The sequence below is a fragment of the Lissotriton vulgaris genome, chromosome 5 (genome assembly GCF_964263255.1).
Source record: "Lissotriton vulgaris chromosome 5, aLisVul1.2, whole genome shotgun sequence".
Lineage (NCBI taxonomy): Eukaryota > Metazoa > Chordata > Amphibia > Caudata > Salamandridae > Lissotriton > Lissotriton vulgaris.
Window position 1 is genome coordinate 1567011886 of NC_141693.1, and position 12326 is coordinate 1567024211.

At 41.1% G+C, this 12326-nt stretch overlaps 16 non-coding genes across 16 annotated transcripts; 11 read left to right on the plus strand and 5 right to left on the minus strand.

The window, feature by feature from the left end:
* Window positions 1-434: 434 nt before the first annotated feature.
* On the plus strand, window positions 435-508 carry TRNAT-UGU (transfer RNA threonine (anticodon UGU)). Its single transcript has one exon. It is a non-coding gene; the product is annotated as a tRNA-Thr (tRNA).
* A 1170-nt stretch (window positions 509-1678) lies between these two features.
* TRNAI-UAU (transfer RNA isoleucine (anticodon UAU)) lies at window positions 1679-1773 on the minus strand. Its single transcript has 2 exons — window positions 1736-1773; window positions 1679-1714 (listed from the first exon to the last, which is right to left on the minus strand). It is a non-coding gene; the product is annotated as a tRNA-Ile (tRNA).
* A 289-nt stretch (window positions 1774-2062) lies between these two features.
* TRNAS-GCU (transfer RNA serine (anticodon GCU)) lies at window positions 2063-2144 on the plus strand. Its single transcript has one exon. It is a non-coding gene; the product is annotated as a tRNA-Ser (tRNA).
* A 589-nt stretch (window positions 2145-2733) lies between these two features.
* Window positions 2734-2805, plus strand: TRNAT-UGU (transfer RNA threonine (anticodon UGU)). The gene has a single exon. It is a non-coding gene; the product is annotated as a tRNA-Thr (tRNA).
* A 1170-nt stretch (window positions 2806-3975) lies between these two features.
* TRNAI-UAU (transfer RNA isoleucine (anticodon UAU)) lies at window positions 3976-4070 on the minus strand. The gene is made up of 2 exons: window positions 4033-4070; window positions 3976-4011 (listed from the first exon to the last, which is right to left on the minus strand). It is a non-coding gene; the product is annotated as a tRNA-Ile (tRNA).
* Window positions 4071-4359: 289 nt separating this feature from the next.
* Window positions 4360-4441, plus strand: TRNAS-GCU (transfer RNA serine (anticodon GCU)). Its single transcript has one exon. It is a non-coding gene; the product is annotated as a tRNA-Ser (tRNA).
* A 589-nt stretch (window positions 4442-5030) lies between these two features.
* Window positions 5031-5102, plus strand: TRNAT-UGU (transfer RNA threonine (anticodon UGU)). Its single transcript has one exon. It is a non-coding gene; the product is annotated as a tRNA-Thr (tRNA).
* Window positions 5103-6272: 1170 nt separating this feature from the next.
* Window positions 6273-6367, minus strand: TRNAI-UAU (transfer RNA isoleucine (anticodon UAU)). Its single transcript has 2 exons — window positions 6330-6367; window positions 6273-6308 (listed from the first exon to the last, which is right to left on the minus strand). It is a non-coding gene; the product is annotated as a tRNA-Ile (tRNA).
* A 289-nt stretch (window positions 6368-6656) lies between these two features.
* Window positions 6657-6738, plus strand: TRNAS-GCU (transfer RNA serine (anticodon GCU)). Its single transcript has one exon. It is a non-coding gene; the product is annotated as a tRNA-Ser (tRNA).
* Window positions 6739-7327: 589 nt separating this feature from the next.
* Window positions 7328-7401, plus strand: TRNAT-UGU (transfer RNA threonine (anticodon UGU)). The gene has a single exon. It is a non-coding gene; the product is annotated as a tRNA-Thr (tRNA).
* Window positions 7402-8571: 1170 nt separating this feature from the next.
* On the minus strand, window positions 8572-8666 carry TRNAI-UAU (transfer RNA isoleucine (anticodon UAU)). The gene is made up of 2 exons: window positions 8629-8666; window positions 8572-8607 (listed from the first exon to the last, which is right to left on the minus strand). It is a non-coding gene; the product is annotated as a tRNA-Ile (tRNA).
* A 289-nt stretch (window positions 8667-8955) lies between these two features.
* TRNAS-GCU (transfer RNA serine (anticodon GCU)) lies at window positions 8956-9037 on the plus strand. Its single transcript has one exon. It is a non-coding gene; the product is annotated as a tRNA-Ser (tRNA).
* A 589-nt stretch (window positions 9038-9626) lies between these two features.
* On the plus strand, window positions 9627-9698 carry TRNAT-UGU (transfer RNA threonine (anticodon UGU)). The gene has a single exon. It is a non-coding gene; the product is annotated as a tRNA-Thr (tRNA).
* A 1170-nt stretch (window positions 9699-10868) lies between these two features.
* TRNAI-UAU (transfer RNA isoleucine (anticodon UAU)) lies at window positions 10869-10963 on the minus strand. The gene is made up of 2 exons: window positions 10926-10963; window positions 10869-10904 (listed from the first exon to the last, which is right to left on the minus strand). It is a non-coding gene; the product is annotated as a tRNA-Ile (tRNA).
* Window positions 10964-11252: 289 nt separating this feature from the next.
* Window positions 11253-11334, plus strand: TRNAS-GCU (transfer RNA serine (anticodon GCU)). The gene has a single exon. It is a non-coding gene; the product is annotated as a tRNA-Ser (tRNA).
* A 589-nt stretch (window positions 11335-11923) lies between these two features.
* TRNAT-UGU (transfer RNA threonine (anticodon UGU)) lies at window positions 11924-11995 on the plus strand. The gene has a single exon. It is a non-coding gene; the product is annotated as a tRNA-Thr (tRNA).
* Window positions 11996-12326: the final 331 nt, after the last annotated feature.

Here is a 12326-nt window from a genome sequence, read left to right on the forward strand (position 1 = left end):
ATTAGATCTTTCATGAAGTGTCCAGAGGATTGCCTATTCCTCACTCCTGGCCTTCCAACCAGTTTGGATAGATAGACTGATAAGAAAGCATTTCTTACTCCTAAAGTTTCAGCCGTCTCAAGTGTATGAGTGTTTACATTTGTCTGCCCCACAGAGACAGATCACTTCTAATAAGTGAGTTCTCTATCTGTCACTGATTGCGGACATACTCACTAGAGCTTTCAGTATGGTCATAAATGTGAATACTCTTATGTTCTCAAATCAAAATGGAGTTTTTCCTACTTTCAAGAAAAGTGTCTTAAGCATGCTCTTCGATTTGTGCACGCATGTAGACATTCAAATGCAACTGCATTTCCATACAGAGTCTCAAAATCATAGATATCTTCATACCGCAGTAAGAATACATGTTGCGATTTACAAACTGCAGGCAGACCGGCCTTGTAGCTCAGTGGCAGAGCACTGGTCTTGTAAACCAGGGGTCATGAGAGTTCAAGCCTCATCAGGGCCTTTTTATATGTGTGTTTCTGTATGTTGTTTTCAAGTCATTCTTTCTAGGAGTCACACCTTGTCTTAAGTTTGCTTATTGACAAGCTTCCCTTTCCATCTTTCATCTTATCAAGAAGACTTCATGAAAACCATTGAACCATAAACTATTGCCTCACCCCTTCCGATCGCCTGACGAACGCCTGACAAACGCCATTCTCACCCCGCCGGGCAAGCCCTGCCGGGCAAAGCCAAATAAGCCATGCATATTTAGAGTTCCTTTGAAAGGCAGAGCGAGGACTAGGACGTCTGTTCCGACTGAGTCTGCATCCACAGAAAGGATGAAATAAGGCTCTAGAAATTTCACCAAGGAGATATGAACTTCATCCCCCTTAAAATACTTTTTCTCCCAGATACCCCGGCTCTTAGTCAAATGAGGTTAATCTTCAAAACTCCACCCCCACTAACCATAAATATTCACCTCTCCTGCTGTCCATTCAATTGATACAAGGTATCTTGTACATGGAGAGAATGTGAGAAAAAGCAGAATTGCTTCATAGATTTGGTGACTTTGGATGGGTGGGCTGGATAAAGAAGTGAACTTGGTTTCCGGAAAGGGAGTATCATGATGGGAATGAGGAAAAGAGAACATGGACCACATTCACAGGTTAGAGAAATAAATGTAATAGGTTGAATGGTTTTGAAAAGCTAGCTTTGAGCAGGAATTGTTTTTTAAAATTGCAAAGAACTAAAAAAGTCAATGTGGGATTGGAGGCACAATCTGAGCAGAAAGCACCATAAGCTGCTATGGTGCAACTCTTATGTTGACTAGAAACTTTAATATGATGATGCTCTTCTTTTGATATTTCTTTGAGTTACATTTTATTGTATGTAGCTGACACAGCACTGTTTGCAGCTCCTCAGTTTATGGTTATCCCGTGACAACAATGTATTCATCATATTTATTATTCTACAAAAGTGTATTTAAATGCACTGATGTGGTGTTTGCATGCTATGCAAGATGGTACATCATTGAATGTTTATAAGGAGCATCGCATAGGATATGTGATATTTGGCACCTGGAGGAGTCGGACACGCAGATCCTGAAAAGAAGTTAAGACTCTATAGCAAGAGCCGTCTTTATTCTGAGTCTAATCTTTACTTTTAGTGAAATGGTTTATGAAAACCAATCAACTGCTCCAGGTGAGGCTCGAACTCACAACCTCGGCATGGCTCAGTGCAAGTACTGCTGTATAAGTACCGCGCGCTAACCGATTGCGCCACTGGAGCTCACTGTTTTCATTTCTCCCCATTTGAGCCATCTAGTGCTAACCAAGTAGATACTGCACTGCTCCATTATTCACTGTGCAAGATCGACTCACATGCTAGCATGTTATCATGACTATTAAAAATACAGTCCAAATGGAATAGATTTGATAATTCTGCTATATCGTGTGCTCTGTCTATTGAACACCCCATACATTTGCCGTTCTGACACAGTCTAGGATAAACTTATGCTTATTTTTAATTAGCACATAGTTAGAATTTCACCAAAAATGAAATATAGGCTCCTAAGGCAGACGAGGTGGCCGAGTGGTTAAGGCGATGGACTGCTAATCCATTGTGCTCTGCACGCGTGGGTTCGAATCCCACCTTCGTCGGAAAGCCATCAGACACTCTTTTGAAGGTGAGCATGTCTTGTAGTACAATTACACTCTCTTTCAAGACACTGCCATAATCCACTAGAAGGGCCCAACTGACTATTCCATTATGGCATTTATGTCAAATAAAGGGAATTATTTTGTGCTTAATTGAAATTAGATCTTTCATGAAGTGTCCAGAGGATTGCCTATTCCTCACTCCTGGCCTTCCAACCAGTTTGGATAGATAGACTGATAAGAAAGCATTTCTTACTCCTAAAGTTTCAGCCGTCTCAAGTGTATGAGTGTTTACATTTGTCTGCCCCACAGAGACAGATCACTTCTAATAAGTGAGTTCTCTATCTGTCACTGATTGCGGACATACTCACTAGAGCTTTCAGTATGGTCATAAATGTGAATACTCTTATGTTCTCAAATCAAAATGGAGTTTTTCCTACTTTCAAGAAAAGTGTCTTAAGCATGCTCTTCGATTTGTGCACGCATGTAGACATTCAAATGCAACTGCATTTCCATACAGAGTCTCAAAATCATAGATATCTTCATACCGCAGTAAGAATACATGTTGCGATTTACAAACTGCAGGCAGACCGGCCTTGTAGCACAGTGGCAGAGCACTGGTCTTGTAAACCAGGGGTCTTGAGTTCAAGCCTCATCAGGGCCTTTTTATATGTGTGTTTCTGTATGTTGTTTTCAAGTCATTCTTTCTAGGAGTCACACCTTGTCTTAAGTTTGCTTATTGACAAGCTTCCCTTTCCATCTTTCATCTTATCAAGAAGACTTCATGAAAACCATTGAACCATAAACTATTGCCTCACCCCTTCCGATCGCCTGACGAACGCCTGACAAACGCCATTCTCACCCCGCCGGGCAAGCCCTGCCGGGCAAAGCCAAATAAGCCATGCATATTTAAAGTTCCTTTGAAAGGCAGAGCGAGGACTAGGACGTCTGTTCCGACTGAGTCTGCATCCACAGAAAGGATGAAATAAGGCTCTAGAAATTTCACCAAGGAGATATGAACTTCATCCCCCTTAAAATACTTTTTCTCCCAGATACCCCGGCTCTTAGTCAAATGAGGTTAATCTTCAAAACCCCACCCCCACTAACCATAAATATTCACCTCTCCTGCTGTCCATTCAATTGATACAAGGTATCTTGTACATGGAGAGAATGTGAGAAAAAGCAGAATTGCTTCATAGATTTGGTGACCTTGGATGGGTGGGCTGGATAAAGAAGTGAACTTGGTTTCCGGAAAGGGAGTATCATGATGGGAATGAGGAAAAGAGAACATGGACCACATTCACAGGTTAGAGAAATAAATGTAATAGGTTGAATGGTTTTGAAAAGCTAGCTTTGAGCAGGAATTGTTTTTTAAAATTGCAAAGAACTAAAATAGTCAATGTGGGATTGGAGGCACAATCTGAGCAGAAAGCACCATAAGCTGCTATGGTGCAACTCTTATGTTGACTAGAAACTTTAATATGATGATGCTCTTCTTTTGATATTTCTTTGAGTTAAATTTTATTGTATGTAGCTGACACAGCACTGTTTGCAGCTCCTCAGTTTATGGTTATCCCGTGACAACAATGTATTCATCATATTTATTATTCTACAAAAGTATTTTTAAATGCACTGATGTGGTGTTTGCATGCTATGCAAGATGGTACATCATTGAATGTTTATAAGGAGCATCGCATAGGATATGTGATATTTGGCACCTGGAGGAGTCGGACACGCAGATCCTGAAAAGAAGTTAAGACTCTATAGCAAGAGCCGTCTTTATTCTGAGTCTAATCTTTACTTTTAGTGAAATGGTTTATGAAAACCAATCAACTGCTCCAGGTGAGGCTCGAACTCACAACCTCGGCATGGCTCAGTGCAAGTACTGCTGTATAAGTACCGCGCGCTAACCGATTGCGCCACTGGAGCTCACTGTTTTCATTTCTCCCCATTTGAGCCATCTAGTGCTAACCAAGTAGATACTGCACTGCTCCATTATTCACTGTGCAAGATCGACTCACATGCTAGCATGTTATCATGACTATTAAAAATACAGTCCAAATGGAATAGATTTGATAATTCTGCTATATCGTGTGCTCTGTCTATTGAACACCCCATACATTTGCCGTTCTGACACAGTCTAGGATAAACTTATGCTTATTTTTAATTAGCACATAGTTAGAATTTCACCAAAAATGAAATATAGGCTCCTAAGGCAGACGAGGTGGCCGAGTGGTTAAGGCGATGGACTGCTAATCCATTGTGCTCTGCACGCGTGGGTTCGAATCCCACCTTCGTCGGAAAGCCATCAGACACTCTTTTGAAGGTGAGCATGTCTTGTAGTACAATTACACTCTCTTTCAAGACACTGCCATAATCCACTAGAAGGGCCCAACTGACTATTCCATTATGGCATTTATGTCAAATAAAGGGAATTATTTTGTGCTTAATTGAAATTAGATCTTTCATGAAGTGTCCAGAGGATTGCCTATTCCTCACTCCTGGCCTTCCAACCAGTTTGGATAGATAGACTGATAAAAAAGCATTTCTTACTCCTAAAGTTTCAGCCGTCTCAAGTGTATGAGTGTTTACATTTGTCTGCCCCACAGAGACAGATCACTTCTAATAAGTGAGTTCTCTATCTGTCACTGATTGCGGACATACTCACTAGAGCTTTCAGTATGGTCATAAATGTGAATACTCTTATGTTCTCAAATCAAAATGGAGTTTTTCCTACTTTCAAGAAAAGTGTCTTAAGCATGCTCTTCGATTTGTGCACGCATGTAGACATTCAAATGCAACTGCATTTCCATACAGAGTCTCAAAATCATAGATATCTTCATACCGCAGTAAGAATACATGTTGCGATTTACAAACTGCAGGCAGACTGGCCTTGTAGCTCAGTGGCAGAGCACTGGTCTTGTAAACCAGGGGTCATGAGTTCAAGCCTCATCAGGGCCTTTTTATATGTGTGTTTCTGTATGTTGTTTTTAAGTCATTCTTTCTAGGAGTCACACCTTGTCTTAAGTTTGCTTATTGACAAGCTTCCCTTTCCATCTTTCATCTTATCAAGAAGACTTCATGAAAACCATTGAACCATAAACTATTGCCTCACCCCTTCCGATCGCCTGACGAACGCCTGACAAACGCCATTCTCACCCCGCCGGGCAAGCCCTGCCGGGCAAAGCCAAATAAGCCATGCATATTTAGAGTTCCTTTGAAAGGCAGAGCGAGGACTAGGACATCTGTTCCGACTGAGTCTGCATCCACAGAAAGGATGAAATAAGGCTCTAGAAATTTCACCAAGGAGATATGAACTTCATCCCCCTTAAAATACTTTTTCTCCCAGATACCCCGGCTCTTAGTCAAATGAGGTTAATCTTCAAAACCCCACCCCCACTAACCATAAATATTCACCTCTCCTGCTGTCCATTCAATTGATACAAGGTATCTTGTACATGGAGAGAATGTGAGAAAAAGCAGAATTGCTTCATAGATTTGGTGACCTTGGATGGGTGGGCTGGATAAAGAAGTGAACTTGGTTTCCGGAAAGGGAGTATCATGATGGGAATGAGGAAAAGAGAACATGGACCACATTCACAGGTTAGAGAAATAAATGTAATAGGTTGAATGGTTTTGAAAAGCTAGCTTTGAGCAGGAATTGTTTTTTAAAATTGCAAAGAACTAAAAAAGTCAATGTGGGATTGGAGGCACAATCTGAGCAGAAAGCACCATAAGCTGCTATGGTGCAACTCTTATGTTGACTAGAAACTTTAATATGATGATGCTCTTCTTTTGATATTTCTTTGAGTTAAATTTTATTGTATGTAGCTGACACAGCACTGTTTGCAGCTCCTCAGTTTATGGTTATCCCGTGACAACAATGTATTCATCATATTTATTATTCTACAAAAGTATTTTTAAATGCACTGATGTGGTGTTTGCATGCTATGCAAGATGGTACATCATTGAATGTTTATAAGGAGCATCGCATAGGATATGTGATATTTGGCACCTGGAGGAGTTGGACACGCAGATCCTGAAAAGAAGTTAAGACTCTCTAGCAAGAGCCGTCTTTATTCTGAGTCTAATCTTTCCTTTCAGTGAAATGGTTTATGAAAACCAATCAACTGCTCCAGGTGAGGCTCGAACTCACAACCTCAGCATGGCTCAGTGCAAGTACTGCTGTATAAGTACCGCGCGCTAACCGATTGCGCCACTGGAGCTCGCTGTTTTCATTTCTCCCCATTTGAGCCATCTAGTGCTAACCAAGTAGATACTGCACTGCTCCATTATTCACTGTGCAAGATCGACTCACATGCTAGCATGTTATCATGACTATTAAAAATACAGTCCAAATGGAATAGATTTGATAATTCTGCTATATCGTGTGCTCTGTCTATTGAACACCCCATACATTTGCCGTTCTGACACAGTCTAGGATAAACTTATGCTTATTTTTAATTAGCACATAGTTAGAATTTCACCAAAAATGAAATATAGGCCCCCAAGGCAGAAGAGGTGGCCGAGTGGTTAAGGCGATGGACTGCTAATCCATTGCGCTCTGCACGCGTGGGTTCGAATCCCACCTTCGTCGGAAAGCCATCAGACAATCTTTTGAAGGTGAGCATGTCTCGTAGTACAATTACACTCTCTTTCAAGACACTGCCATAATCCACTAGAAGGGCCCAACTGACTATTCCATTATGGCATTTATGTCAAATAAAGGGAAGTATTTTGTGCTTAATTGAAATTAGATCTTTCATGAAGTGTCCAGAGGATTGCCTATTCCTCACTCCTGGCCTTCCAACCAGTTTGGATAGATAGACTGATAAGAAAGCATTTCTTACTCCTAAAGTTTAAGCCGTCTCAAGTGTATGAGTGTTTACATTTGTCTGCCCCACAGAGACAGATCACTTCTAATAAGTGAGTTCTCTATCTGTCACTGATTGCGGACATACTCACTAGAGCTTTCAGTATGGTCATAAATGTGAATACTCTTATGTTCTCAAATCAAAATGGAGTTTTTCCTACTTTCAAGAAAAGTGTCTTAAGCATGCTCTTCGATTTGTGCACGCATGTAGACATTCAAATGCAACTGCATTTCCATACAGAGTCTCAAAATCATAGATATCTTCATACCGCAGTAAGAATACATGTTGCGATTTACAAACTGCAGGCAGACCGGCCTTGTAGCTCAGTGGCAGAGCACTGGTCTTGTAAACCAGGGGTCATGAGAGTTCAAGCCTCATCAGGGCCTTTTTATATGTGTGTTTCTGTATGTTGTTTTCAAGTCATTCTTTCTAGGAGTCACACCTTGTCTTAAGTTTGCTTATTGACAAGCTTCCCTTTCCATCTTTCATCTTATCAAGAAGACTTCATGAAAACCATTGAACCATAAACTATTGCCTCACCCCTTCCGATCGCCTGACGAACGCCTGACAAACGCCATTCTCACCCCGCCGGGCAAGCCCTGCCGGGCAAAGCCAAATAAGCCATGCATATTTAGAGTTCCTTTGAAAGGCAGAGCGAGGACTAGGACGTCTGTTCCGACTGAGTCTGCATCCACAGAAAGGATGAAATAAGGCTCTAGAAATTTCACCAAGGAGATATGAACTTCATCCCCCTTAAAATACTTTTTCTCCCAGATACCCCGGCTCTTAGTCAAATGAGGTTAATCTTCAAAACTCCACCCCCACTAACCATAAATATTCACCTCTCCTGCTGTCCATTCAATTGATACAAGGTATCTTGTACATGGAGAGAATGTGAGAAAAAGCAGAATTGCTTCATAGATTTGGTGACTTTGGATGGGTGGGCTGGATAAAGAAGTGAACTTGGTTTCCGGAAAGGGAGTATCATGATGGGAATGAGGAAAAGAGAACATGGACCACATTCACAGGTTAGAGAAATAAATGTAATAGGTTGAATGGTTTTGAAAAGCTAGCTTTGAGCAGGAATTGTTTTTTAAAATTGCAAAGAACTAAAAAAGTCAATGTGGGATTGGAGGCACAATCTGAGCAGAAAGCACCATAAGCTGCTATGGTGCAACTCTTATGTTGACTAGAAACTTTAATATGATGATGCTCTTCTTTTGATATTTCTTTGAGTTACATTTTATTGTATGTAGCTGACACAGCACTGTTTGCAGCTCCTCAGTTTATGGTTATCCCGTGACAACAATGTATTCATCATATTTATTATTTTACAAAAGTGTATTTAAATGCACTGATGTGGTGTTTGCATGCTATGCAAGATGGTACATCATTGAATGTTTATAAGGAGCATCGCATAGGATATGTGATATTTGGCACCTGGAGGAGTCGGACACGCAGATCCTGAAAAGAAGTTAAGACTCTATAGCAAGAGCCGTCTTTATTCTGAGTCTAATCTTTACTTTTAGTGAAATGGTTTATGAAAACCAATCAACTGCTCCAGGTGAGGCTCGAACTCACAACCTCGGCATGGCTCAGTGCAAGTACTGCTGTATAAGTACCGCGCGCTAACCGATTGCGCCACTGGAGCTCACTGTTTTCATTTCTCCCCATTTGAGCCATCTAGTGCTAACCAAGTAGATACTGCACTGCTCCATTATTCACTGTGCAAGATCGACTCACATGCTAGCATGTTATCATGACTATTAAAAATACAGTCCAAATGGAATAGATTTGATAATTCTGCTATATCGTGTGCTCTGTCTATTGAACACCCCATACATTTGCCGTTCTGACACAGTCTAGGATAAACTTATGCTTATTTTTAATTAGCACATAGTTAGAATTTCACCAAAAATGAAATATAGGCTCCTAAGGCAGACGAGGTGGCCGAGTGGTTAAGGCGATGGACTGCTAATCCATTGTGCTCTGCACGCGTGGGTTCGAATCCCACCTTCGTCGGAAAGCCATCAGACACTCTTTTGAAGGTGAGCATGTCTTGTAGTACAATTACACTCTCTTTCAAGACACTGCCATAATCCACTAGAAGGGCCCAACTGACTATTCCATTATGGCATTTATGTCAAATAAAGGGAATTATTTTGTGCTTAATTGAAATTAGATCTTTCATGAAGTGTCCAGAGGATTGCCTATTCCTCACTCCTGGCCTTCCAACCAGTTTGGATAGATAGACTGATAAAAAAGCATTTCTTACTCCTAAAGTTTCAGCCGTCTCAAGTGTATGAGTGTTTACATTTGTCTGCCCCACAGAGACAGATCACTTCTAATAAGTGAGTTCTCTATCTGTCACTGATTGCGGACATACTCACTAGAGCTTTCAGTATGGTCATAAATGTGAATACTCTTATGTTCTCAAATCAAAATGGAGTTTTTCCTACTTTCAAGAAAAGTGTCTTAAGCATGCTCTTCGATTTGTGCACGCATGTAGACATTCAAATGCAACTGCATTTCCATACAGAGTCTCAAAATCATAGATATCTTCATACCGCAGTAAGAATACATGTTGCGATTTACAAACTGCAGGCAGACCGGCCTTGTAGCTCAGTGGCAGAGCACTGGTCTTGTAAACCAGGGGTCATGAGTTCAAGCCTCATCAGGGCCTTTTTATATGTGTGTTTCTGTATGTTGTTTTTAAGTCATTCTTTCTAGGAGTCACACCTTGTCTTAAGTTTGCTTTTTGACAAGCTTCCCTTTCCATCTTTCATCTTATCAAGAAGACTTCATGAAAACCATTGAACCATAAACTATTGCCTCACCCCTTCCGATCGCCTGACGAACACCTGACAAACGCCATTCTCACCCCGCCGGGCAAGCCCTGCCGGGCAAAGCCAAATAAGCCATGCATATTTAGAGTTCCTTTGAAAGGCAGAGCGAGGACTAGGACGTCTGTTCCGACTGAGTCTGCATCCACAGAAAGGATGAAATAAGGCTCTAGAAATTTCACCAAGGAGATATGAACTTCATCCCCCTTAAAATACTTTTTCTCCCAGATACCCCGGCTCTTAGTCAAATGAGGTTAATCTTCAAAACCCCACCCCCACTAACCATAAATATTCACCTCTCCTGCTGTCCATTCAATTGATACAAGGTATCTTGTACATGGAGAGAATGTGAGAAAAAGCAGAATTGCTTCATAGATTTGGTGACCTTGGATGGGTGGGCTGGATAAAGAAGTGAACTTGGTTTCCGGAAAGGGAGTATCATGATGGGAATGAGGAAAAGAGAACATGGACCACATTCACAGGTTAGAGAAATAAATGTAATAGGTTGAATGGTTTTGAAAAGCTAGCTTTGAGCAGGAATTGTTTTTTAAAATTGCAAAGAACTAAAAAAGTCAATGTGGGATTGGAGGCACAATCTGAGCAGAAAGCACCATAAGCTGCTATGGTGCAACTCTTATGTTGACTAGAAACTTTAATATGATGATGCTCTTCTTTTGATATTTCTTTGAGTTAAATTTTATTGTATGTAGCTGACACAGCACTGTTTGCAGCTCCTCAGTTTATGGTTATCCCGTGACAACAATGTATTCATCATATTTATTATTCTACAAAAGTATTTTTAAATGCACTGATGTGGTGTTTGCATGCTATGCAAGATGGTACATCATTGAATGTTTATAAGGAGCATCGCATAGGATATGTGATATTTGGCACCTGGAGGAGTCGGACACGCAGATCCTGAAAAGAAGTTAAGACTCTATAGCAAGAGCCGTCTTTATTCTGAGTCTAATCTTTACTTTTAGTGAAATGGTTTATGAAAACCAATCAACTGCTCCAGGTGAGGCTCGAACTCACAACCTCGGCATGGCTCAGTGCAAGTACTGCTGTATAAGTACCGCGCGCTAACCGATTGCGCCACTGGAGCTCACTGTTTTCATTTCTCCCCATTTGAGCCATCTAGTGCTAACCAAGTAGATACTGCACTGCTCCATTATTCACTGTGCAAGATCGACTCACATGCTAGCATGTTATCATGACTATTAAAAATACAGTCCAAATGGAATAGATTTGATAATTCTGCTATATCGTGTGCTCTGTCTATTGAACACCCCATACATTTGCCGTTCTGACACAGTCTAGGATAAACTTATGCTTATTTTTAATTAGCACATAGTTAGAATTTCACCAAAAATGAAATATAGGCTCCTAAGGCAGACGAGGTGGCCGAGTGGTTAAGGCGATGGACTGCTAATCCATTGTGCTCTGCACGCGTGGGTTCGAATCCCACCTTTGTCGGAAAGCCATCAGACACTCTTTTGAAGGTGAGCATGTCTTGTAGTACAATTACACTCTCTTTCAAGACACTGCCATAATCCACTAGAAGGGCCCAACTGACTATTCCATTATGGCATTTATGTCAAATAAAGGGAAGTATTTTGTGCTTAATTGAAATTAGATCTTTCATGAAGTGTCCAGAGGATTGCCTATTCCTCACTCCTGGCCTTCCAACCAGTTTGGATAGATAGACTGATAAGAAAGCATTTCTTACTCCTAAAGTTTCAGCCGTCTCAAGTGTATGAGTGTTTACATTTGTCTGCCCCACAGAGACAGATCACTTCTAATAAGTGAGTTCTCTATCTGTCACTGATTGCGGACATACTCACTAGAGCTTTCAGTATGGTCATAAATGTGAATACTCTTATGTTCTCAAATCAAAATGGAGTTTTTCCTACTTTCAAGAAAAGTGTCTTAAGCATGCTCTTCGATTTGTGCACGCATGTAGACATTCAAATGCAACTGCATTTCCATACAGAGTCTCAAAATCATAGATATCTTCATACCGCAGTAAGAATACATGTTGCGATTTACAAACTGCAGGCAGACCGGCCTTGTAGCACAGTGGCAGAGCACTGGTCTTGTAAACCAGGGGTCTTGAGTTCAAGCCTCATCAGGGCCTTTTTATATGTGTGTTTCTGTATGTTGTTTTCAAGTCATTCTTTCTAGGAGTCACACCTTGTCTTAAGTTTGCTTATTGACAAGCTTCCCTTTCCATCTTTCATCTTATCAAGAAGACTTCATGAAAACCATTGAACCATAAACTATTGCCTCACCCCTTCCGATCGCCTGACGAACGCCTGACAAACGCCATTCTCACCCCGCCGGGCAAGCCCTGCCGGGCAAAGCCAAATAAGCCATGCATATTTAAAGTTCCTTTGAAAGGCAGAGCGAGGACTAGGACGTCTGTTCCGACTGAGTCTGCATCCACAGAAAGGATGAAATAAGGCTCT